The sequence below is a fragment of the Hypanus sabinus genome, unplaced genomic scaffold (genome assembly GCF_030144855.1).
Source record: "Hypanus sabinus isolate sHypSab1 unplaced genomic scaffold, sHypSab1.hap1 scaffold_553, whole genome shotgun sequence".
NCBI classification, from domain to species: Eukaryota; Metazoa; Chordata; class Chondrichthyes; order Myliobatiformes; family Dasyatidae; genus Hypanus; species Hypanus sabinus.
Genome location: NW_026781414.1, coordinates 184,816 through 212,398, shown reverse-complemented (window position 1 = coordinate 212,398; position 27,583 = coordinate 184,816). Strand labels below are relative to the sequence as shown.

General features: G+C 45.5%; 1 protein-coding gene across 7 annotated transcripts in view; it reads left to right on the top strand.

Annotated features, from left to right (window-relative positions):
• Window positions 1-287: 287 nt before the first annotated feature.
• LOC132389383 (zinc finger protein 773-like) overlaps window positions 288-27,583 on the top strand; it is a 45,102-nt gene continuing 17,806 nt past the window's right edge. For 3 of the 7 annotated variants that reach the window (XR_009510512.1, XR_009510511.1, XM_059961904.1), the window contains exons 1-2: window positions 16,157-16,297; window positions 20,300-20,467. The gene's annotated coding sequence lies outside the window, so the exon portion shown is untranslated. Of the gene's footprint in view, window positions 664-5,857; window positions 16,298-17,223; window positions 18,768-19,291; window positions 20,214-20,299; window positions 20,468-27,583 lie in introns of those variants that run through there. The other 4 variants (XR_009510510.1, XM_059961905.1, XM_059961908.1 and 1 more) reach the window with 4 other exon arrangements.

The following is a 27,583-nucleotide window of genomic DNA, read 5'->3' as shown; positions in this document are numbered from 1 at the left end:
AAAGCGACACTCACAGTAAACGAACCTGCGGTCTCGTAACACAATGCACCTCTAAAGTCTGACAGCAGACTAACGAGTGAATCTCCGATGGTGCAGAGTCAGAAACCGAAGATTTGCCAGCCTGAGTCAGGGGCTCCATAGAGAGATGGTGTCCAGAGGAGGAGGACGAATAAGACCAGCACGATGTGGTTAAAAGTGAAAGATTAGAAGCATTTGGAAACTGGTTGATCGAAAAAAAAAGGTGGTTAATTTCTGCAAAACACAGGTGGAAATCAACAGATAAGGCAGAAATTTTGGAGAGGAATACTTAGAAAATGTTTTCTCAGTATTTCCAGCAACTGCAGAATCTCCTATGTTTTATATCTGCATTTTACTTTGGCATTAGATACACGTTGATATTGAGTATATTGCTTATGGGAGCCGCTTTCTGCATTAAAACAGCTGCAGATTTTTTCTATACCCAAGATAAAAAAAATGAGGTATGGACATTGAACCGGTGCTTGCAGAAATGTTTAATGGCACCGTGATTACCCATAGGGCAATTCGTTAAGAATTTCGCCGGCGCTGAAGCGCCGATGAAATGCGCAGGCGTCAGGCTGAGGACGTCCCTGAGTTTCACGCATGCGCGCAGTGCACAGAAGGCTTTGAAAATGTCGGTTGCAGGTAAGAGCGATTAATTGTGTTTTTATCTTAAATACCGACTTCAGGATAATTCCTCTGAATTTCGGACACCGTGGACAGCAATCCCGGGACAGTCCTGCCCTCTTCCCTCTCTCTCAGCTCCACGATCCGTACACGGGCCCCGGGGAGCTTCCGGCTGATGAGGGAATGGGAACCGATGGATCTCTCAGACAGAGCTGAGCTCCAGCTATCTAAATCCAAGGATTAGGAACTCGGAGAAAGGGAACAAAATCTTTTACATCAGCAGTTGAGAAAATCACCTTTGTTCTCCCTCCAACACAAACAAGAGAAAATCTGCAGATGCTGGAATTCCAAGCAACACACACAAAATGCCGGAGGAACTCAGCATTAGTACTCTTTTCCGTAGATGCTGCCTGGCCTGCTGAGTTCCTCCAGTATTTTGTGTGTGTTGCTTCCTCTACCTCCTCTAGTTCTGCACTTTTCTACCGGTGAGAACATGTTTTGTCCCATTCTCTCTGGGTACATTATGATATCAAACACCTTTGCCCTGGACAACAAGTAGCTTTCACTTCACAAATGTGCCAGACTCCAGTGAGACAGACTACTGCCCATCCCTTCATATTCATTGGGATTTCATTCACTGAGTTCACCACCATCAGTCATTGGGGACGGGTTCAGGGGGAATATTTATGTAGAACACAGAAACTAGTGATGCCTGTTTGCATTTTGGTGATGCAAAAGTTGCTGGAGAATTTGCAAGTGGGAAGAAGTGGAGTGATATTTGGAAATCTGACTTCTTAAAGTGTAATTTAGCAAGCAAACCACATATGGACAATGTGTAAAAGCTTTGGTGAGAAACTCCTGCATTTCCTGTTACAGGCCTGCTACATAGGTTGTGTGAGAGTGCAGATGAACTCGATCAAACCCAGAGGAGATCAAAGTTCCTATTGACAGTGATTTGCTAGCCGTGAAAATGAATACCTCTCTATATAAAATTCACTGTGCACATCTTGTCACTGGGTAAAAAATACACAGTACAAGATTTATCTGCACACTGGTTATTACAAAGTAGAGGGGTATTCAAGGGAAGGAGGGGAGACCTGCAGTGTCCCTGATGCCCTCCCCTACAAGATGTGCATCCAGCTGCAACTTGTAACCCTGCACTTCAATGAGCTGCTTGAAATGGGTGAATTCCATATCATCCAGCAGTTGGAGGGGGTGATAGATATGACATGAAGGGAGGTGAGCTACTCCCAAGGTGCAGGACACAGGAAACTGGGTGAGAGTCAGGAAGGGGAATGAGGTTAAATAGGCATCGCAGAGTACTCTTGTGGCCATTTCACACAACAACAGGTGGACCACTTCAGAAGCTGTGGGGGGAATTACCTGGCAGAGGAAAGTCAAAAGACTGATAGGGGATTCGTTAGTTAGAGGAACAGAACAAGAGGGGACGAATATCCTAGTGGTAAGACTTGCTAGTGGTAGTGAGCAGGGGAGGGGGTGATGTGGTTAAAATAAGTTGTAGGGGGAATGGGAGCCAGAATGACAGAACAGATAGTGGAGAGGGTGAATTGAATTGACTTTATTAGATACATATTTCATAAACATGAGGAGTAGAAATATTTACCTTACATCATCTAAATGTGCAATGTGTAATTTATAGTAATTTATAATAGATAGTTTGTACATAGGACAGTCAATATAACATCGAAATGCAATTGTATCAGCATGAATTAATCAGTCTGATGGCCTGGTAGAAGATGATGTCCCGAAGCCTGTTGGCCCTTTTGCTGTGGTACCGTGTCCTGGATGATAGCAGCAGGAACAGTTTGTGGTTCTGGTGAATTGGGCCTTTTTGTTGCTGATATTCGTTGGGCCCTTTTTACACACCTGTCTGTGTAAATGTACTGAATCGTGGAAAGTAGATTGTGCAATGTATAATTTCCTTGTTTATATTTAGAGACATTTTTTGGTGTATAAAATGATGAGGGGTATTGAGCATGTGAGTGGCCAGAGGAGTGTTTTTTCCCCCAGGGTTGAAATGGTTAATGCCGAGTTTCCACACTCCCAAAGACCCTTTGTCCATCTCCTGAGTTAAGAGAGATGGAAAAATATTTAAGATCTCCCCCATCTGCTTTGGTTCCACACGTGGATTGCCATTCCGGTCTTCCAGAGGACCAACTTTGTGCCTTGCAATCCTTTTGCTCTTAATCTATCACTAGAATCCCTGAGGATTATCCTTCACCTTTTCTGTGTCAGCAACCTCATGCCATCTTTTAGCCATCCTGATTGATTTCTTATGTGTTCTCTTGCATTTCTTATACTCCATAAGAAACTGACTGCCTATCCCTGTTATGCAATTCCATTTTGTGCTTTACCAGGGTCTCAATATCTCGTGCAATCCAAGTTTCCCTACAGTTTCTATCTTTACCTTTTATTCTGACATACCCGCTTACTACTTTCAAAATTTTGCTTTGAAGCCTCCCATTTACCAAGCACACCTTTGCCATAAAGCAGCCTGTCCCAATCCACAGTTGCCAGGTCCTAGTGTTGATTCTGGGTGTTGATCCATGCACTGAACTCATCCACCTTTCCTGCACTGCTCCCTGTATTGAAATATACAGGGCTCAGCATATTCACTGCACCATGCTCAACTTTTTCATTCCTGAAATTTGTCTGAGGCCTGAACAACATCTTTCTCCACAACCCCACCACCATCTGTTCTGTTATTCAGGCTCCCATTCCCCCTGCAACTTTAGTTTAACACTCCTTACCCCCACCTCCCTCCATGCAGATCTATCACCTCTTTGGCTTTCCTCTCCCAGATCAATAAAAAGGAGGTGCATACCAGGTACAGGCAGATAGGAGCAAATGGGGTACTTATGAAATACAGGAAATTCAAGTGAACACTTATGAAAGAAATAAAAGAAGGCATGAGGTTGCCCCAGCAGACAAGGTGAAGGAGAATCCTCAGGGATTCTTCAGATATGTTAAGAGCAAAAAAGATTGCAAGGGAAAAAAAATTAATCCTCTGGAAGATCAAAATGGTAATCCACGTGAAGGATAGCCTAGACTTGGGGAGATTTTTTTTGCATCCGTATTTACTCAAGAGATGGACACAGAGTCTAGAGAAGTGAGGCAAAGCCGCATCAACTTCATGGACGCTGTACAGATTACAGAGGTGGAGGGGTTTGCTGTCTTGAGGCAAATTAGTGTGGATCAATCCCCAGGGCCTGACAAGTTGTTCACTTGGACCCTGCGGAAGACAAGTGCAGAAATTATTGGGGTCCAAGCACAGATATTTAAATCATCCTTAGTGACAGGTGAGGTACTGGAGGATTGGAGGACAGACAATGTTGTTCTGCTGTTCAAGAAAGGCTGTAAAATAAACTAGGAAGTTATCCATTGGTGAGCTTGACATCAGAACTGGGAAAGTTATTGGAATGTGGGTGCAGGAACCAAGTATATACTGTAAGTATTTGGATAGATGTGGACTGATAAAGGATAGACAGTATGGCTCTAGCCAATCTTTCAGAGTCTCTCGAGGAAGTTATCAGGGAAGTGGATGAAGGCAAGGCAGTAGATGTTGTCTACATGGACTTTAGCAAGGCACTTGATAAAGTCTCATATGGGAGGTTGGTCAAGAAGGTTCAGTCACTCAGCATTCTAGATGAGACAGTAGATTGGATGAGACACTGTCTTTGGGAGAAGCCACAGTGTAGTAGCAGATGGTTGCCTCTATAACTGTAATCCTGTGATTAGTTGTGTGCCAAAGGGATCAGTGCTGGATCTGTTGTTGTTTGTCATCTATATCTGTAATCTGGATGATAGTGTGGTTAACTGGATCAGAAAATTTGTGGATGACAACAAGACTGGGGGTTTAGCAGCTGCAAGAAGACTTTCATGGCTTGCAGTGTGATCTGGGCCAGGTGGGAAAATGGTTTGAGAAATGGAAAATGGAATTTAATGCAGACCAGTGTGAGTCGTGGCACTTTGGTCTGACCTACCAAGGGAGGTCTTTCACAGTGACTGATCGGGCACGGAGGAGTGTTGTAGAAGAAAGGGACCTGGGAATACAAGTCCTTAATTCACTGAAAGTGGTATCACAGTTAGATAGGGATGGAAGGAAATATTTTAGCCCATTGCCCTTCATGAACCACAGTAGTGACAACAATAGATGGATGTTATGTTGACTTGTAGAAGACATTGGTGAGGCCTTATTTGGAGTATTATGTGCAGTTTTGGTCACCTACCTACAGGAAAGATGTAAAAGAAGTTCAGAGATTTCAGAGAAAATACACAAGGATGTTGCCATGTCTGGAGGACTTGGATTATAAGGAAAGATTGAACAAATCAGGGCATTATTCTTGGGAATGTAGAAGATTGAGGGGAGATTTGATTGTGATAGAGAGGCACACATAGTGTTAATGCAAGCTGGCTTTCTCCACTGAGATTGGGTGGGACTACAACCAGAGGCCATGGGTTATGGGTGAAAGGTGAAATGTTAAGGGGAGCATGAGAGGAACTTCTTCACATAGAGGGTCATCCGGCTGTGGAATGAGCAGCCAGCACAAGTGGTGCATGCGAGCTCGATTTTAACGTTTAAGAGGTTTGTGTAGATACCTGGATGGTAGGGGTGTGGGAGTGGGCTGTTTAAATAGTTCAGCACAAACTAGATGGCCCAAAGGGCCTGTTTCTGTGTTGAAATTTTCTATGATTGCGACAAGAACCTGAAATAATACAAAAATTCACTCTAAGTCCTTTTAACAGATGTGCGGCCAACCAGTCATTTCAGCAGGAATTTTTTAAATGGCGTTAAAATTGTGGCATTTTGTTAATAATACACAAGAGAAGATCCCAGCTGCATGTCAAGAAAGACAATTTGCATGAGAGTGTTTCAGTCACTGTGGGACAAGGAACACGTGCCGCTCAGCAGGAGCCAGGAATAATACCAATGGAGGGAGTCAAAATGAGCCAGGTCACAGATTGGAGACGACAGAAATGCTCCATTGTTATTGAGACAGGAAGAGTATCAGGGAATTGATGGTCATTCCAGGTTCCAGCACTCTACCCAGTCAGGAGATGATTTCTCTGTCCAACTTAGGGTGAACCTCACTGTAACCGTGTGATACCAGATCAAACCTTGGCAACTCAAGTAATCTCATCTGAAATGTTGTCCTAAACCCATTGATGGATTTTGTAAATTTTTTTACAGGTTAAAAATGAGAAGGAATTCATCTCCAGGAAGCTCAAAAACGACACGCCAGTTTTGTTGTCTCTGCCTAGATACTTAAGAAGTGGAGCAAGGGATCCAATTGTCCACCCTTCCTGCTCAGACTGTCGGGAGGAATTCACTCGGTGATTTTGACCAACTGGCATGCCCATCATTTTACACAGGAAAAAGGACATTCACCTGCCCAGACAGTGGGAATGGATTCACTCGGTCATCTCAACTAAAGGTACATCAGCAAGTTCACACTGGACAAGGCCATTCACCTGTTCTGTGTGTGAGAAGGGGTTCAGTCGGTCATCCCACCTGTGGACACACCAATCAGTTCACACCGGGCAGAGGCTGGTCTTCTGCTGAACTTCTGGGTAAGGATTCACTCTGTCATCTGACCTAATGGCTCACCAGCGAGTTCACACTGGGGAGCGGCCGTTCACCTGCTCAGTCTGTGAGAAGAGATTTACTCAGTTATCCAACCTACAGAGTCACCAGCGAGTTCACACTGGGGAGAAGCCATTCACCTGCTCAGTCTGTGGGAAAGGATTCACTCTGTCATCCACCCTACTGGTACATCAGCGAATTCACACTGGGGAGAAGCTGTTCACCTGCTCAGACTGTGGAAAGGGATTCACACTGTCATCCCGCCTACTGGTACATCAGCAAATTCACACTGAGGAGAAGCCGTTCACCTGCTCAGTCTGTGAGAAGAGATTTACTCAGTTATCCAACCTACAGAGTCACCAGCGAGTTCACACTGGGGAGAAGCCATTCACCTGCTCAGTCTGTGGGAAAGGATTCACTCTGTCATCCACCCTACAGAGACACCAGCGAGTTCACACTGAGGTGAAGCCATTCACCTGCTCAGTCTGTGGGAAAGGATTCACTCTGTCATCCACCCTACAGAGTCACCAGCGAGTTCACACTGGGGAGAAGCCTTTCACCTGCTCAGTCTGTGGGAAAGGATTCACTCTGGCATCCAACCTACAGAGACACCAGCGAGTTCACACTGAGGTGAAGCCATTCACCTGCTCAGTCTGTGGGAAAGGATTCACTCAGTCATCCAACCTACAGAGACACCAGCGAGTTCACACTGGGGAGAAGCCATTCACCTGCTCAGTCTGTGGAAAAGGATTCACTGTGTCATCCATCCTACTGGTACATCAGCGAATTCACACTGGGGAGAAGCTGTTCACCTGCTCAGACTGTGGGAAGAGATTCACTGACTCTTCCACCCTACGGAGACACCAGCGAGTTCACACTGGGGAGAAGCCGTTCACCTGCTCAGAATGTGGGAAGCGATTCACTCGGTCATCCGACCTACAGAGACACCAGCGAGTTCACAGTGGGGAGATGCCGTTCACCTGCTCAGTGTGTGGGAAAGGATTCACTGACTCTTCCACCCTGCAGAGACACCAGCGACTTCACACTGGGGAGAAGCCGTTCACCTGCTTATTCTGTCGGAAGAGATTCACTCAGTCATCCACCCTACAGAGTCATCAGCGAGTTCACACTAGAGAGAGGCTCAGAATGTGGGAAAGGATTCACTCAGTCATCCCACCTCTTGGCACACCAGTCAGTTCACAGTAAGGAGAGGCCATTGTTATGAATCCTTTGGTTTTGTTTGCTGTAGACTGTCATTTTAAGAGAGAGAGAGAGAGAAATTAAGAAAGTGAATCAGTCTGACTTGCAGCTTGTTTACATCGCTCGCAGCTTGTTTAGTTTTAACTGAGGACACAGACACTCAGAGTCAGACGGAGACAAAGGAGGAAAAATGGAAGGATCAAAACCAGGGAACTAGTAGCCAAGGATCACTGTTTGGAACTTTCCTTCGCTCACAAGGGTGGGCTAATTATCGATTCACCGTACATCGAATGTGTGGTTGTCACCTCATTTGATCCACAGGAGTGGATCTGATTTGCGATATCCTGTGGAGACGACTTATGTGTTAAGCCTTGCCTGGCTGTGGCGTGGTCATTCATTTGATGATACCACTTATGACAATTCACTTTAGGTGATAATTCGTATGTACATTTGTAAAGATGATGGATAAAATCTAGAGCGACTGTTCTCTCTTTTTACCACCATGGAACCTGTGGAATACAACATAATTGCCTTCTCTCAACATTTACCCTGGATTACAAAAATATCTCTCTCACATCACCTATTCTGTGAATGAATTGAACTTTAATACTTTAACATCTCCAGACTCCAAGCCTTGTTTCCCCTGAGCTCAGAAGTTTGGGAGTTATATTTACACACATACATACACATAACACTCATGAGGAAATCTGCAGATGCTGGAAATACAAACACAAAAAAAATGCTGATAGAACACAGCAGGCCAGGCAGGGAGAAGGGAGAAGCACTGTCGACGTTGTGGGCCGAGACCCTTCGACAGTACTAACTGAAATATAGTAAGAGATTTGAAAGTAATGAGGGGAGGGTGAAATGCAAATGATAGGAGAAGACCTGAGGGGGTGGGGGTGAAGCTGAGAGCTGGAAAGGTGATTGGCGAAAGTGATACAGAGCTGGTGAAGGGAAAGGATCATGGGAAGGGAGGCCTTGGGAGAAAGAAAAGGGTGGGGGTGTAAGTACCAGAGTGAGGGGGAGAACAGGTAAACAACTAAATATGTCAGGGATGGGGTAAGAAGGGGAGGACGGGCATTAACAGAAGTTAGAGAAGTCAGTGTTCATGCCATCATGTTGGAGGCTACTCGGCCGGTATATAAGGTGTTGTTCCTCCAACCTGAGTTTGGATTCATTTTGACAATAGAGGAGGCCATGGATAGACATATCAGCATGGGAATGGGATGTGGAATTAAAATGTGTGGCCACTGGGAGTAGTCTTTTGCTGTTGGTTCATTTCTAAAGCATTATGGTTTGTAACAAAATGGGGCTGTGTCTGGGATATGACAAATTTAAGGATTGATTAATTATCAATTTCATTGGGGAAATCCCTTTTGATTTACTTGTGTGTGGAAAACCAGCAGCAATGGATGTTGATAGATATCTGGAAGTGTGAACCTCTCAGGCATTAGAGGACACCAGAAAGATTGAGTTGTTGAGTATTGCTAGAACGTTAATACTTGCTAAGGTGAAATTGACAATGAGGAGGGCACAGATGCAGAAGATAATAGCTGAGCATTATGAATCTGAGGATGTGTTTAAAGTGAAGGAGTTGGAGGTGTTTCCTGAATGTAAACCTCGTGAGCTTGAGCTCCAATAGAAGTTAGAAATATTAAAGATGGAGGCTCCGGAAAGGCAGATGCAGTTTCAGGCTAAAGAGGCAGAAAAGCAGACAGAAAATTCTCTTACAAAGTGTACTTAAGGGGAAGGCTTAGCAACCCTATTCTGCTTTGACAGTTGCTGAAGCAGCTTATTATTTACTTATTTATGCTGCCCCAATCATCGCCACTGGGCTATAAATGTGCAGGAGCTGTGTGTGGTTCAGTGTTTTGCTCAAGGACACACAAGCTGCCTCGGCTGAGGCTCGAACTCATGACCTTCAGATCGCTAGTTCAACACCTTAACCACATGGCCACGCATTATGACCACATATTATGACGTAGTGAAACAGGCTGTGCTCAAAGCTTACGAGTTGGTCCCAGAAGCAGACAGGCAAAAGTTTAGAAATTTGAAGAAATCTGTGAACCAGATATACGGAATTTGCTTATGAGAAATTTGTGTCTATTGACCACTGGTGCACATCTGAACATGTAAATGATGATTTTAACAGCTTGAGAGATTTGGTTTTAATTGAAGAATTCCAAAGGTGCGTCCCTGATGACATAAAGACGTATTTAGATGGAAATGATGCTGCCACTCCGCAGGAATCTGCTGGATTAGCAGATCAGTTTGCTTTAATTCATGAAGTTATGTTTACCCTGAATAAGAGTTTCCAAAAGGCACTTGTCAAGTTGTGGGTAAACCTAATGAGCTCACCCCAGTGGCCTGTACCTGCATTCGGTGAACCCTTTTCCAAAGTTATAGTGGATTGTGTTGGCCCATTGCCAAAGTCTAAAGCTGGCCATCAGTATCTGCTAACTATTATGTGTACTACATCCAGATTCCCAGAGGCAATGCCTCTCAGAAATATTAAAGCTAAAACTGTGGTGAAGGCTCTTACCAAGATTTTCACTTTATTCGATTTGTCTAAAGAAATACAGTCTGATCAAGGATGTATTTGTATATCTGCATTATTCAAGCAGGTAGTTTATGAATTGGGAGCAAAACAGATTGCATCATTTGCATACCATCCGGAACCAGAAGGGGCTTTAGAAAGATTTCATTCTACCCTCAAAACAATGATTAAGACATATTGTGTTGAAAATGGAAAAGACTGGGATGAAGGGATACTTTTGCTTTTGTCCAGATGAAGGAATACATTTGATTTTGTCCACAGAAAGAGAGTCAGTACAGGAATCACTGGGCTTTACTCCATTTGAACTTGTATTTGGTCGCAGAGTGACCTTTGACCTTGTTAAAAGGAACCGTGGATTGATGGGGATGTACATGTTAACTCGTTAGACTATGTTTTGAAGTTCAAAAATAAACTACACCAAGCCTGTAGTCTAGCGAGACAAAACTTAAAGATTTCTCAAAACAAAATGAAGTGTTGGTTTGATAACAGGGCTCGCGAAAGAAAATACCAGGTGGGAGATAAGGTGCTTGCCTTATGTTGACGAATCCACTTCAGGCGAAATTCAATAGACCGTATGAGATAGTCTCTCAAATTAATAATGTGAATTCTGTTATTAAAACACCCGACTGACGTAAACTAACACAGGTGGTGCACATAAATATGATAAAGCCTTTTTTGACAAGCAGGCACCATCTGTGAGTATTGTTGTCAAAACAAATGAATCTGGTAACCCTGAGAATGAAACAATTGACTCGTCTGAGACTTTTCACAAGCCAAACATGGTCCCAGTTAGGCTAATGAACTCGGTTGTTCTAGAAAACATTGATAACGAGTTGGCTCATCTGCAGCCAAAGCAACAACAACAGCTGAAGGAATTAATTCTGAAGTACAAAGATTTATTTCCCGATGTTCCCAAGCAAACCACGGTCGCAGTACATGATGTAGATGTTGGTCAAGCCAAACCGATTAAACAACACCCACTTCGCATGAACGTCGAAAAGTGTAAATTGGCTGACCAGGGAATTGAGTATATGCTGGAGAATGGTATTATTAGGCCTTCAAAATGAGATTGGAGTCACTCTGCATTATTGTGCCCAAACATGATGGTAGTGTTAGATTTTGCACTGATTGTAGAAAGGTAAATGCAGTAACAAAAACTGATGCCTATCCTATCCCTAGGGTGGATGATTGCATCGATAAGGTTGGAATAGCTAATATCTTACAAAGATTGATCTGTTGAAAGGGTATTGGTGTGTTCCATTGACGGACAGAGGTAGAGACATTTCTGTGTTTGTGACAGCATCTGGGTTGTATGAATACAATGTTTTGCCTTTTGGAAGGAAAAATGCTCCAGGAGCATCCCAGAGAATGATTGATTTTGTAATTCGAGGGTGAGAACACACAGATACCTATATTGATGACTTAGTTACAGGGAGTGGCACTTGGGAAGAGCATATCTCTGCAGTAGAAAAGCTGTTTGACAGGCTTTCCCAGGACAACCTTACAGTTAACTTGGCTAAGAGTGAATTTGGCCATGCCAGTGTGACCTGTCTTGGCTATGTTGTAGGTCAAAGGAAGTTGGCTCCTGTTCGGGCAAAAGTCCAGGCAATTTCTCAAGTTCCTATTCTGACTGCAAAGAAGGCTGTTAGAAGGTTTCTGGGAATGGATGGATATTACCGTAAGAACTCTGCTGCTATCGCTCTTCCTCTGACCAATCTCCTGAAGAAGGGTGAAAAGTTTGTTTGGACCGAGCCTTGTCAGAAGGCATTTGATTGATTGTTATCAGTATTTCAGATTAGGCCAATCAATGTAGTGCTGTCAGCAAATTTAATTATCAGATTGGAGCTGTGGGTGGCAACACAAGTCATGGGTGCACAGAGAGTAAAGGAGGGCGCCAAAGAGACAGCCCTGTGGGGTATGTGTGCTGAGGGTCAGAGAGACAGAGGAGATGGAGCCTACTCTTACCACCTGCCGGTAATCTGACAGGAAGTCCAGGATCCAGCTACACAAGGCAGGGTGAAGGCCGAGGTCTCTGAGCTCCTTGTCGACACTTCACGCCTTCGTCTAGCTACTGCTCTGCCCATGACTGCAAGGAACTGCAGAGAACATCAGAGAAACAAGCCTCCCCTCCATGGACTCTTCCTATACTTCCCCTGCCTCGGAAAAACAGGCCACGGACTCAAAGATCCTCACAACCACAGACATTCTTGCTGCAAACCTGCTATCCCATTGGGAAGAGATACAAAAGCCTTAAAGTGCGTAACACCAGGCTGAAGGATGGCTTCCTGTCTGCAGTTATAAGCCAAATGAATGATAAAATGGACTCAACCTCACAATGTAACTGGACGTGACCCTTCACCATATGTCTATCTGCACCGCACTTTCTCTGCAGCCATAATGCTTTGTTACAGTGATTTTTTTGATGTATATCAGCTCAATGTACTGTTGAAATGTATCCATCTGTCTGGATGGTACATCAGGCAAGATTTTCACTGTAGCTCAGTACATGATGATAATAAACAAATTTCCCATTTTAATTGTGTGGAAATATTAGACAGACTGAGCTTCTGCTCTGGAACCACAGAAGGAAACTGAACTGTTGTCATTTCTGTGGAAAGCAAATATATGGAAAATACTTCAATCTCACATTACGATCTGCGGTAACTGGGATCAGGTAACCGGTGGTTGGTCTCCCATATCAATATCAGAATCAGGTTTAATAGCACCGGCATGTGTCATGAAATTTGTTGTCCCTGCGGTAGCAGCAGAACCTAATTGATAACAATAGTTTTGAAAAATTGTGATTTAAAATAAGAATATACATATATATAGTACAAAAATAGAGAAAAAAGTAATAAGCTATTTTAATTGTGTGGAGCAATTTGACTGACTGGGTGTTGCTTTGGAAATTCTGAAGTGAAGCTGAACTAAACTTTACACATTTATGAGAAGCTCAGATAAATACAAATGGCTAAATTCTCACATAAACGGGTCAGACACCCAGAAACATTGGCAGCACTTCAGCACCTCAAAACAGTGAATGAAACATGCAGAAACTATTGCAGAGAAAAAAGACATTGTCCACCCACAACGAGAGGACGTGACAGATCCGGATCTCACTGCCTTGTCTGAACGGGGAAAGGTGAAGCTACACGGACACATAGAACAGTGACCCGCAGATGCTGCAGATCTGCAGAAATATGTGAACAGGAACCGGGATCAGGTGACGGGTGGAGGGACTCCCTCCTGAACTGTTGACTCTGCTCCTCGCCCCTCACATGCTGCCCGACCCATCCACCGCATTCCCCACATTATTCCATATTTACCCCAGATACATGATTATTTTTCCACACCATATCTTCCCCGATCCTTTTCCCTCCACGTCCAGGTCACAGAGTCACCGGCTCAATTCCCATCCAGGTCCAAAACATAATTCAGACGCAAAAAGGAAATGTTCACGTTTCATTTAAATCAGTTTTGTGTTTCTAAACACTAATTTCTATTCACATTCCTCCAGAGCCTTGCTGGACAGGAACACTGAAACATCAAGTGAGAAACAGCAGGAGGCAATTCAGCCCCTCTAACCATCAGCAAGATGGCGGCTGCTCACCCATCTCAGCCATGTGTTTCTGCCCGATCCTCATTTCCTCGATCCCTTCGGTCTCCACACATCTGTTTTACGTGCGGACAATCACTGAGTCTTCACCGCACTCTGTGGTGGGGATTTATAAACATTCACCACCCTCGGAATGGAGACATTTCCCCTCATTTCAGTCCCGCACAGTCTATCCCTGTTTCAGAGACTGAGATCCCTGGTTCAACCGGTAATGATGTTGTGCATTTCAGTGTGTTCACCTCTCAGTCCTCGATTCTCTAAAAGAAAGGGTTATCACATTTGATCTTTCTCCATATGATGACCCCACCACCCCAGGGATCAGTCTGGTGTATCTTCATTGCACTCTCTCTAACAAATACTCTCTAACCTCTTTGTTAATCCTCTATAGAATTAATTACCATCTTCTGCAGCCCCGTGTTGCCCCGATCACTCACCTCCCACCCGTCACTATTTCCACCTTCCCACCTCCCCCCTCACCTGAATCCACCTCTCACTCCCCGGCTCTTGCCCCATCCCCACCCCTCACCTCCTTTCTCTGACTATTTCCCGTCCACTCTCAGTCCAGACGGAGGGTCTCGGCCCGAAATGTTGACGGTCCATTTCCCTCCACAGATGCTGCCCGACCCACTGAGTACCTCCAGCAGTTTGTTCTTTGGTCTGTTCAACCCGTGTTAGTATGGGGAGCGGGATTTTACATCATATTCCAGGTACAATCTCAACAAAGCACAGATAATTATCACTTTACCCGGACCATTGGCCCCGCTTGCAGGGCAACAGTCTGCCGGTGTTTGCCCCCAATGTGGTGAATCCCTCTGCTCGACACCACCGTGGGCTCAGACATTTCCACAGATGAGCCCCTCCTGTCCCCACCGGGACAAACATCCTGTCCGCCCCCTCTCTCAGCATCTTCATCCTTTCAATACAATCCCTCCCTCCCCGGGGAACCGGCATCAAACCGACGGGCCGAGCGGTCTCCTCCTACCTCTCAGCGATACATCAGACTCCGGCCGCGGGAGACGCTTCACAAACGCCCCAACTTCCCTCGGAGGGAAATGGAAATAAATCAGAAAGCGGACATTTACTTTGAGGTTTTCTCCGCTCTGAGGAGGCGGTTGGCGCTTGAGCGGGAGACGTACTCAGCGGGGTAACGCCCACTCGGCTTGTCCGCCTCCGTGACTGGTTGTAACCAGTGATTGACATCGCTTCGCACCAATGGGAATAACGTAGCTCCTGACTCCTCTGTTGACAGCGATGGGGGAATGGGCTGGTCACGTGATTATTAGCCCAGCCGTTGTACCGATGAAGCTCGTGGGTGACGTAAGACACCGCGCACGTGAGGGCAGATCCCGGTGTGGGGAGCCCATGTGTGACGTCAGGCGCGTGGGGGGTAGGAGCTGTGTGACGTCACCTGTGGGAGAGCGCAGGCATTTAAAAGCACCTTAATGGACTTTTCAGTGGGACAACAACATTAATCACGGGTTTCATCACTGAATCCAGGGTTGTGGGATGTAAAGTCCCCTGTTATGTGTCCGGCTGTGCCGTGTTGTTGGTGGAGTGGGCAGCGTGGTGTTTGTCTCGATTCGGGTCACAACACCAGAATTGCCAGCGGGGTCCACACACAGTGTATTAGTCAACAGAAAACCTTTCGTCCCTGCAGTCTTTGTCTCCTGGTAAACTCAACACCCTGACAGTGTGGACCATAGATACCCCTTCCTCTCAGAGTCAGGGAATCATTCAGACAGCTGATCGATATATATTGGTCATTAAAATTCACCCAGATTCGTTTGGACGGATTTGACGTGGAGTTCGGGGTGTCACAATGAAAGGGCCGGATGGCCGAACTCTCTCCGTTGTCCAAACATCCTTCCAGGTGAGGCGACACTTCACCTGTGAATCTTCCGGGGTCGCCCGTTGTGTCCGCTGCTCCCGATGCGGCCGCCTCTACACTGGTGACACCGGCTCCACCGCAGTTGTGCGGGGTAGGGGTGATTTTTTTTGTGGGGGGCTCGATGTTATTGTTCCCTTTTGTGCGGAGGGGTGGGTTTTGGGGTTTGATGATTGGGATCCCGTTCTTCTTGATCCGGGGGGTGGGGTGGGAGTTTGATTTTTCTCCCTGAGCGACTTTCATGCTCTTTCTTTGTTTCGTGGTTCTATGGAGAAACAGAAACTCAGTGTTATTTATGGATAGCTGCTCTAATAATAAACTAACCTTTGAACTATCCGCTCCGTGCGGGAGTTCCCGGTGTCCAAACATTTTCATTCTGATTTCCATTCCTGCTGCTACCCGGCCTGCTGTGTTCGGCCAGCGTTTTGTTTGTGTTGCTTTGGATTTCCAGAATCTGCAGACTTTGTCGTGTTTGTGATTTAACTCTCCGTTGTCCTTCCGGCCCCCGACCACGGGTGGCGCTGTATAGATCTCCAGCCACTGGTGGCGCTGTGCAGATCTCCGGCCTTCGGTGACGATGTGCAGACCTCCGGCCATCGGTGGCGCTGCGGAGAAACGCCTGCTGAACGCATGCGCGGTGCCGAGTGCCGCTGTTGTTGGCGGTTCTCCGATTCGAGCAGGGGTGAGTCGGGAATGATCCCGGTGTTGTGTAACTCGGGGGCCGGTTGCATTGGGAAAGGGCCGGGCCCGAGCTCTGCCGGACGGCTGAGGAGCAGGGCTGAAGTGGTAATTTTTTAGCTGCCGGAGCTGTGGGGGGGTGGGTGGGTGGGTGGTGGTTTGATTGATAAGTTCGTGGCCTAAATTGGAAGGCCTGAAGCTATACAGCGCTCGGTGCCTGCACGTGTCGTTCAACTCTTTGAGTGATTATGCAGAAAGTTTGAAGTTAATAACTTTTGTGGTATTTCTGTTTGACATAATTGAAAATGGCTAGGTTTTGTAAAATTGATCGGTTTTGTAAAATTGACTCCTTCCACCTTAGGCCATGAACTTATCAATCACTTCCAGTTTGTGATATCCAATTTGTGTACATGCTCATTTCATTTACTGGGCAACTGCCTTGCCCCATACGTGCAATGAGCAGGTGCACAAATTGGATGTGACATATATAGGGCTTCCTATAATGGCAAGCAGTAAACCAAGGTGAAATAAATATATGAATTCCAGAGCTCCACAGCTAAGACATTAACAAGATGACAGCCTATCATTACATTTCAGTGTATAACTGGTAAAATTAAACATATAATACTTAATTTAATAATATGACAAAATATTGCATTGTTGCACTTAACCGATTATCATAAAATATAATTATCAAGCAAGTAAAATAACTTTGTTTGCTTAGAAGCCAAAGGGTTGTTACTGAGAAAAATTTACTTTAGGATTTGCGAGTAATCCACGGACCACCATAGATGTAGCCTTACTAATACGACTGAGTCAGAGCAGACGGCAGGGCCCGCAGCGCTTAGCAGTGTTCCTCAGAGGTATAAAAATAACAGAAATAAAGCAATTCATTTTTTACGATTTTAGCCACCTAAATTGGAACCAAGTAATCAAGTATGAAAAAATAAACTCTGATGAACTATTGCAAAAGCCACAAATATTGCTGAATGTTATTCTCAAAAGTGGTAGGTTGGCAAATCTACCTCGTACCATTTCTCTCGCAGAAATGGTTGGACGGGAAGTGTATCTGTGAGTGTCGATACAATCTCCTCACACGTCGGGTGTTACATAGTTCGACCTTTACAGATCCTGTTTAGTCTTTAAATATATAAAAAGTTAAAGAAGTTTGAATCTTTACATAAATTATTATCGCATTTATACAAATAGAAAATATCGTTGTTTGGAAGTGACAAATGTTAACGGGAGGACAGCAACCATTTGGGAGTTTTGGAAATGCATTTCATCTCATTCATTGCCTCACTAAATTACTCTTTTTCCTATCAACACAAAGAGAAAAAGAGCCTCTTTCCCATCAGCTACAGTTGGTGGAGCGAGGCCAAGGGGTTGATCCGCTATTAATGATAGTTGAAATGACGTAAAACTACCTTATAGCCCAGAAATGTTTTTTTTTCCATTTAGCTTGTAAAACAAAACTAAATTTATCCAGGTGTAGAAGAGGATTTTGGATGATGAGCTTGTGTATTTGATCAAAATCAGGAAGAAGATGAGCGAGCAGTGAATTTTTCTTTCATTGTTTTAAACTTCTAAACTTGGGTTTCTATGTTCATTCCTTGCTTAATATAGCTCCTTCCTGGAATCCAATGGTACCCGTTGGAAAGAGCAGGAAAATGCTTGCACTTCTGTGCAGGTATTTCCCAGCTTCCTTGGACAATGGGTCGAGCGAGAAGGAATTTCACAAATACCTAAATAAAAAACAGTCACAGCTCCAGGATTAAACCAAAAACGATCAAATATCCTAATGTTATTACTGGTACTTTTCCCCACCAGCCAACACCCCCACTTCCCAACCCCCTGCTTCCGTAGAATTCCCTCTATTTAATATGTGGCTGCTGTTAAATTACCCGCTTGTTTATTTTGACTTTTTTACAGAGGTATTGGAGCAGCTGTCCGGTGAGCTCTGGTAGCACTGCACCTCTGAATGTATGATCCCTTCTCCCACCTGGTTCCATCTGCTTATCTCTGCTCATCTTGTTCAACCTCTGTGCAGTCTCCTAAACCCATCTTCCTGCTTCAGTGATTTACATCTCCCATCTGGGTCATCTTCGGTCCACCCTGTATCCCACCTCCTCAATGTTATATATCAGCAAACTTTCTTCCAACCTCTGTCTTCATTGTGAAGTGTTCTTTTGTACCTTTGGCCTCGCTGAGTCATTTCCAGAATCGGTTATTGTTAGCTGGAATGCCGGAGGGTCATCAGGTCCCAGTTCTGTTGTGCATTGGTGTGGAGGTGCTAGTTTATGAACAGTGACGGGCTGACACACTGCAGCATTTTGCTGGCAGCAAAGAGTACTGGGAGAGTTGGTGCTTGGGCTCTAATCCTGTGATCGGCTTTCCAGGCAAATGGAACTATTGGTGTTTTGGCTTTGACTTTGGTTTGAGCTTCTACAGATGGGGCCGGACGCTCGTCCTGCAATGAAGCAGAAATTTCGAGCAGCTGGACATTGGTTGTGGGGAAATCCCGGATTGCACGACCCAGTGTGAGATGTGGGGACGATGTGTGAGACTCTCAGGGTTGGTGAGTGGCAGATTAAGCTGTGTGAGTCTGTGAGGTTGGGTCCTGGGATATCATAGTTTTTGATCCAGCTAAAGTGGACCCCGGGATCGAGCTGTTTGGGCTTGTGAGGTGTTGATTGAGTATTTCTGGCCTGGGATCAGATGTTTGTTTCTGGAGTTCCTTTGGAAGCAATGACTGCCAGTCTGAGGAGAGGATGAGTTCCCATTCCATCCTCACAGGGAGAGGCTGTGAGTAACTGGGCTGTTCCGTGTTTACAACAGTAGAAATAGACCCTGAGTCTGGTGTTCAAACTGTGTTTGGAAATCTCCCCCCCCCCCCCCCCCCCACCCCCCACTGTCACACAGTGGAAATCAGGCAGCTGTGCTGGAGATCTGCACTAATAACTGAAAATGTTTGAACTCAATCTAATGAAATGTTATTAATTGAATTGTATTGTAAGCTGTTCCTTACCTGCAGAGTCTTTCTGGTAATTCCAGTTTCTTTTTATTTCTTGGTTTATATTTCATGAAATGGACCTGTTTTAACCTGGAAATGAAAATGGCTGTGATAGTTTGTAGGCCTCCGTTAGAGTCTCTGCAGGTCTCCCCTCTCCACGCCAACGATGTTGTCCAAGGGAAGGGCATTAGGACACACACAGCTTGGCACCGGTGTCGTCGCTCAAGGACACACAGGCAGCCTCTGCCAAGGCTCGAACTAGCAACCTTCAGATCACTAGACCAACGCCTTAACCACTTGGCCACGCGCCAGCACATGTGATAGTAGAACAGTAAAGAAAGCACAACTTTTCCCTGTCAATTATCCTGGAACCGATTTTTCTGTTTTTCCTGGAAATGTGTTCAGTACAGTGTTCCTAACAAGGTTTACATGAATAATCTCAGGAACGATCGGTGTTATGAATGAGGAGCATTTGATGGTTCTGGACCTGTGCTCAATGGAGTTTAGAGGGCCGGTGGGGGTGGTGGAGGGATGTATGGTTAATAAACCTACCGAATGCTGAAAAGCCTGGATACAATGGACATGGAGAGGATGTTTCCATTAGACTGTGATCTGACAGTGCAGTCTCAGAATAAAGATGCTTCCCCTTAAAACTCAGATGAGAAACATTTTATGGCCAGAAGATGTCTGATCTTTGGAATTTGTTGCCACAGAGGGTGGTTGAAGCTGCCATTTGGGTATACATATGACAGAGATTAACATATTGATGATTGCTGAGCAGCTCAGGGTTACAGGAGGAAGGCAGGAATGTGGTGTTGGAATAAAAATCAGCCCTGGTTGAATGGTGGAGCAGACCAGATGTATCGAATCACCTAATTCTGTTCCTGTGTCTTATGTCTTACCATGACTGAATGATGGCTCCTTCTTATCCCATATCGTCTGTGACATGTGAGGGACAATAAAAGATTCTTCACTGAGATCATTACATCTGCCTTCAGTGTTTAAATTTCAGTGAGTTTTGTTCTTAGTAACATTACACAGAAATGTTTGGTTCTCCTTTTCATTATTAATGTGCTTCATTGTCTCTCTGTTTAAAGTTCGACCTGTGGTGAGAGATTTATTTGAAGAAAAACCCCAACTGGAGGCAAACCACGACTGAAGACGAGGGAACAGCAACAAGTGAACCAGCCCGAGGACTGAGAGCACCGACTGGAGAGAACCCATCTGACTCAGAGATTCCGGTGATTCAGTCAGGAGAAAGTTTGGTGAGTCTCCTTTACTCAAACACTGGTCCTTTAGACATTACATACCTGTACAAAGGAAGGGAGGAAATAGTTGGGAGTGAGACTGAATGTGCCCAGCAGAACCAGTTATGCCTCTGCCAGACCCAGTTGCAATCACTCCAGGTCTGGTAATGTGCTTCCAGCAGCCCAGCCCTTTGAAACCACTCCCATTCCCTCACAGTGGTTACTCAGTAAAAGATCTTGCATCCTCTGAAGTAGCTTTTGGTCAGATCTGAGTGGGGAGAGGGAAAGAGAGGGGAGTGTTTATACTGACTGTCTTTCAAAAACAGTAATTGTTTGAACTTGCTGCAGACTCTCTACCCATACCCTGTACTTTCTCAACTAAATTATTGACATAGATGACCAGTAGCAATGGGTGTAACCCCAGGGAACGTCACTAAGCATGGAACTCGAGTCCAAGAAACAGCCTCTCACCATCCCCCTCTGCCTCTTACCACCCAGCCATTCCCAGGCTCTGGGGCTCTGTAACAAACTCAATGTTAACAGGAAGATTAATCAGTGATTAAGATGATGAGAGAATTGTGGCCTCCTGAAAGGACAGGCGAGCTGAGCTGTCTGATTCACTGGACCAGTTCCACCCTCGTTGACAACGTAATTTACCCCTTGCCCATCCACCCACGTCATATCACCCACAGTACCCCAACCACTCTCCGTCCCGCCAGTGGCCCCACACCCTTCTGACCATTCATCCCACACCGACACATAGACAGGCCCCCTTCACCCACGTCCACCCTCCCAGCTTGGGGAACCACAACAAACTGATCCCGCGATCCCGACACGGTGCAAAACTAAAACCAGGGATGCAAGAGTGGAGAGCCCGGAGCCTCCAGCTGTCCGGCTCGGTCCCACCCCTTTCCCACAGCAATCAGCCCTCGATTTACACAACCCGAGATTAACCCCTTCCTCACCGCCACCTGAACAGGGGAAACACCCGCATCAGCTGGGGTTGAGCTGCAGTTGGTCCCCATATGAGTTAAAACTCCCCGCTGTCGGATATGGAGACCAGAATCATACGCGGTAAAACCATATAACAATTACAGCACGGAAAAAGGCCATCTCGGCATTCCTAGTGCGTGCCGAACGCTTACTCTCACCTAGTCCCACTGACCTGCACTCAGCCCATAACCCTCCATTCCTTTCCTGTCCATATACCTATACAATTTTTTTTTTAAATGAAAAAATCGAACCTGCCTCTGCCACTTCCACTGGAGGCTCGTTCCACACAGTTATCACTCTCTGAGTAAAGAAGTTACCCCTCATGTTACCCCTAACCTTTTGCCCCTTAACTCTCAACTCATGTCCTCTTGTTTGAATCTCCCCTACACTCAATGGAAAAAGCCTATCCACATCAACTCTATCAATCCCCGCATAATTTTAAATACCTCTATCAAGTCCCCCCTCAACCTTCTATGCTCCAAAGAATAAAGACCTAACTTGTTCAACCTTCCTCTGTAACTTAGGTGCTGAAACCCAGGTAACATTCTAGTAAATCTCTGTTCTCTGTTGACATCTTACGTATAATTTGGTGACCAGAACTGTATATAATGCTCCAAATCTGGCCTCACCAATGCCTTGTACAATTTTAACATTACATCTCAACTCCTATACTCAATGCTCTGATTTATAAAGGTCAGCATACCAAAAGCTTTCTTCACCACCACATGAGATTCCTCCTTCAGGGAAATATGCACCATTATTCCTAGATTTCCTCACACTGTCTACAAGCTTTCTCTATTTGTGAACTAACCTCTTCTCTCCTAGACTCTTCAATTTGATTCCCACCACCCAACCATTCTAGTTTAAAGTCTCCCCAGTAGCCTTCACAGATCTCCCCACCAGGATATTGGTCCCCCTAGGTTTTAAGTGCAATCCGTCCTTTTTGTACAGGTCACTCCTGCCCCAAAAGAGGTCCCAATGATCCAGAATCTTGAATCCCTGCCCGCTGCTCCAATCCCTCAGCCACGCATTTATCCTCCACCTCATTCCATTACTACTGTCACAGCCGTGTGGCACAGGCAGTAATCCCGAGATTACTACCTTTGCAGACCTTCTTCTCAACTCCCTTCCAAGATCCCTATATTCTCCTTTCAGGACCTCTTCCCTTTTCCTACCTATGTCATTGGTACCTATATGTACCACGACCTATGGCTCCTCACCCTCCCACTTCAGGATATCATGGACGTGATCAGAAACATCCCGGACCCTGGCACCAGGGAGGCAAACTACCATCCGGGTCTCCTGACTGCTTACACAGAATCGCCTATCTGACCCCCCTAACTATTGAGTCCCCTATTGCTACTGCCTTCCTCTTCCTTTCCCTACCCTTCTGAGTTACAGGTCCGGACTCTGTGCCGGAGGCACAGCCCCTGTTGCTACCCCAGGTAGGCTGTTCACCCCCCCCCCCCCCCAACAGTACTCAAACAGGAGTATTTATTGTCAAGGGGTACAGCCACTGGGGTACTCTCTAGTACCCGACTCTTCCCCTTCCCCATCCTAACCGTGACCCACCTGTTTGCCTCCCGTGGCCCCGGTGTGACCACCTGCCTGTAACTCCTCTCTATCAACTCATCACTCTCCCTGACCAGACGAAGGTCATCGAGCTGCAGCTCCAGTTCCCTGACACAGACCCTTAGGAACTGCAGCTCGGCGCAGATGTGAATGTCCGGGAGGCTAGGAGACTCCGGGACCTCCCACATCCGACACCGAGAACAGCAAGCTGCCCTCACACTCATAATTCCCAGCATGGAACCGTAATCCCACGGTGGATTTGTTCGGTGACTTGTGAACATACGTGATTAATGACTCTGCAACTGGGGACTGGATAAATAGTTAATCTAACAATTCTAATCAGACACACAGTCTCCTTGCCTTTCTCCCTCACCCCTAGCTACTTACCCCACTTCCCTCACCACACCCTCCTCACAGTCTTCCTCATTGGGGCCCTCTACTCCAGCCCTCCCTTCTTGCTCCCTCTCTCCCACACTCTCAACTCTCCCTCACCCCTTCCTTATCATCACCCCCTCAATCATTCTTGCTTCCTCACCTCCTCTCTCCCTCCCGCTTCTCTCTTCCCTATCCCTCTCAGTTGCACTGCTACTTGACCAGTCTCCCACTCTCTTTCACCCCTTTCCTCGCGCTCTCCTTTTTTGCCACTCTCTCTACCCCTCTAGTAATAAATCGTACTCCTCTCTCTTGTTTCTCTTCATCTCCTCACTCTGTCATGCCTCTCTTCATTTCTCTCTCACTCTCTCCCCTTCTATCCATCTCTCCATCTGTTTCTCTTCCATTCTCTCTCCCATTCCACAATCCCTGTCCCTACCCCTATCACCCACCAACTCGATCTCAGTCACCCTCTGTCTTCCCCTCTCCATCTCCTCCTCTCTCATGCACCTCAATCAAACTCGTCTCTCTCACTCAGTCGCCTCCACCACTCTGTAACCTCTTTCATTTCCAGCTCTCTCCCTCTCTGTCTCTCTCCCTACATCCCACCCTCCCCCCTCTCTCAAACACTCTCCCTGCTGGCTCCCGTATCCCATAGTGTCTTCCCCTCTTTCTCACCCTCCAAATCTACCACTCACCCCACGCATTCTCCCTCTTCGCTCCTTGTCAGTCCCACTCCTCCTCCTCCTCCCCCTCTCCCCCGTCACACCCCGCGCTCTCCACCCCAGTATGCAAACGCCTGGGCACCACTGGTCAAACTTCCTGTTACTATGAATAGTTCAGTGAGTAGAAGGTGAACTGGTCTACGAAAGTCATAAAATTAAAAATAAAACATTCAACATTTTAAGCAAGATTAGTGTATTATTAAAAACACAAAAATGCTGGTAGAATTCAGCAGGCCAGACAGCAACTATGGGAGGAGGTAGTGACAACGTTTTGGGCTGAAATCCTTCTTCAGCAGTTTAGTGTATTATTTCTGTTTTGTACAATTTTAGAGTGGGGAAAAAAAGGAAAGGAGCATCATGGAAAAGTTTGGGCACCCCAAGAGATTTGAGCTCTCAGTTAAATTTTACCAAGGTCTCAGACCTGAATTAGCTTGTTAGGACAATGGCTTGTTCACAGTCATTGTTAGGACAGGCCAAGTTATGCAGATCACAAACCCAGACTCCTCAAACCTTGTCCCAACAATCCGCAGCCATGGGCTCCTCTAAGCAGCCGCCCAGCACTCTGAAAGTTAAAATAATTGATGCCCACAAAGCAGGAGAAGGCAATGAGAAGATAGTAAAGCGTTTTCAGGTAGCCGTTTCCTCAGTTTGTAATGTAATTTAAGAAATGGCAGTTAACAGGAACGGTGGAGGTCAAGTTGATGTCTGGAAGACCAAGAAAACTTTCCGAAAGAACTACTCGTAGGATTGCTGGAAAGACAAATCAAAACCCCTGTTTGACTGTAAAAAGACCTTCAGGAAGATTTAGCAGACTCTGGAGTGGTGGTGCATTGTTCTACTGTGCAGTGATACCTGCACAAACATGACCTTCATGGAAGAGTCATCAGAAGAAAACCTTTCTTGCGTCCTCACCACAAAATTCAGCGTCAGAGGTTTTTCTGACATTGAGGGAGAGGTTGTTTTCTTGACACTAGACAGATGTTGTTCAGAGCTCAGACAGAGTCAGCATCAAATGCTTGAGCCTGGTGCGATGGATGTGATGAGCTGTGGAAATCACGATGCAAGAAGCATCGTAGGAAAGCCAGATGAACCCAGGGAATGGAATTGTGATATCGTAGGCATTACTGGGAATTGGTTGCACCCAACAGTCTGACGGATCTAGAGGAACAAATTTGTAGAGAGTTCACAGACTATACCAAGAAACAATAGTTGATATAGTAAGTGATTTTAACTTTCCATATATTGACTGGGACTCCCATACTGTAAAAGGACTAGATGGGGTAGAGTTTGTCAAATGAGCCTTAATCAGGACGTAACACATCCGGTGTAGAAGTGTGCAATAAGCTTTGGGAAACGATCCAGGGCTGGCGACAGAAATTAGTGAATGGGAACACTTTGTGTATAGTGATCATAATGCCATGAGATTCCAAGTAAGTACGGAAAAACAGAGGCCTGGACCTCTCGAGATTCTAAATTGGAGAAAGATCAATTTTTATGGTATTTGCAAGGATTTGACAAGTGTGGACTGGGACAGGCTGTTTTCTGGCAAAGGAGTACTTGGTAAGTGGGGGTTCTTCAGAAGTGAAATTTTGAAGGTGTAGAGTTTGTATGTGCCTACCATAATAAAACTTGAAAGGTAACTGGTGCAGGGAACCTTTGTTTTTAAGAGATATCGAGGCCATGGATATTTTGTTCCTCTAAATTCCTCAGGCTGTTGGATGTTACCAAGACACATTAATGACTACAATATCATATTTCCACACCCAGAGCTCATCTGACTTTCTGTTGTTGTCTTCTGTTGGTTTCTTAAAGCTTCCCAATGTTTTTTGCTCTATTATTTGCCCTCTCTTTGGCTTTTATGTTGGCTTAGGCTTCTCATTTCAGCCACAGTTGTGTCCTCCTGCCTTTCCAATGCTCAACTTCTTTGGGATGTGTCTCTCACTCAGCTCCCGAGTTGCTCCCAGAAACTCCAGCCATTGCTGCTCCGTCGTCACTCCTACCAGACTCCCCTTCCAGTCAGGTTTGGCCAGCTTCTCTGTCACAGAAACATGGAGAAGGTCAGAACAGAAACAAGCCCACTCTGGACGATCGGAATGGTAATCTATACTGGAGACAAAATAGATGGGGGAGGTTTTAAATAGTAGTTTTGTATCTGTATTTGCTCAGGAGATGGACACAGAGTCGATAGAGGTGACACAAAGCAGCAACAATTTCAGAGACCCTGGACAGATTACAGAGGTGGAGGTTTTTGCTGCCTTAAGACAAATTAGCGTGGATTAATTCCCAGGGCTCGGCAAGTTCCCTGGGACCCTGCGGATGACAAGAGCAGAAATTGTCAGGGTTCAAGCAGAGATATTGAAATAATCCTTAGTGACAGGTGAGGTACTGGAGGATTGGAGGACAGCCGATGTTGTTCCACTGTTCGAGAGGGGCTCTAAGTAAAAACGAGAAAATGTTATGTTAGTGAACTTGACATCAGTTGTGGGAAAGTTATTAGAACATATGGGCAGGAACCCGATATATAAGTATTTGGATCGATGTGGACTGATTAAGGATAGACAGCATGGTAGATCATGTCTGACCAGTCTTATAGAGTCTCTCGAGGAAGTTATCAGGAAAGTGGATGAAGACAAGGCAGTGGATGTTGTCTACATGGATGTTAGCAAGGCACTTGACAAAATCTCATATGGGAGGTTGGTCAAGAATGTTCAGTCATTCAGCATTCAAGAGTAGACAGGAAATCGGATGAGACAATGTCTTTGGGAGAAGCCAGAGTGTGGTAGCAGATGGTTGCCTCTCTGTCTGGAGGCCTGTTACTAGTGGTTGCCACAGGGATCAGTGCTGGGTCTGTTGTTGTTTGTCATCTATATCAGTAATCTGGATGATAGTGTGGTTAACTGGATCAGCAGATTTGTGGATGACACCAAGACTGGTGGTGTAGTGGACAGCGAGGAAGACTATCATGGCTTGCAGTGCGATCTGGACCCCCTGGGAAAATGGTTTGAGAAATGGAAAATAGGTGTTCCACTTTGGTCTGACCTACCAAGGGAGGCCTTTCACAATGACTGATCGGGCACGGAGGAGTGCTGTGGAAGAAAGGGACCTGGGAATACAAGTCCTTATTTCACTGAAAGTGGTCTCACAGTCAGATAGAGACGGAAGGAAAGATTTTAGCCCACTGGCCTTCATGAACCAAATATTGACAATATATAGATGTTATGTTGACTTGTAGAAAACATTGGTGATGCTTAATTTAGAGTATTGTGTGTAGTTTTGGTCACCTGCCTACAGGAAAGCTGTAAAAGAGGTTCAGAGATTTCAGAGAAAATTCACAATAAAGTTGCCATGTCTGGAGGACTTGGGTTATAAGGAAAGATTGAACAGGTCAGAACTTTATTCCTTCGAATGTAGCAGATTGAGGGGAGATTTGATTGTGATAGAGAGGAATAGATAGTGGAAATGCAAGCTGGCT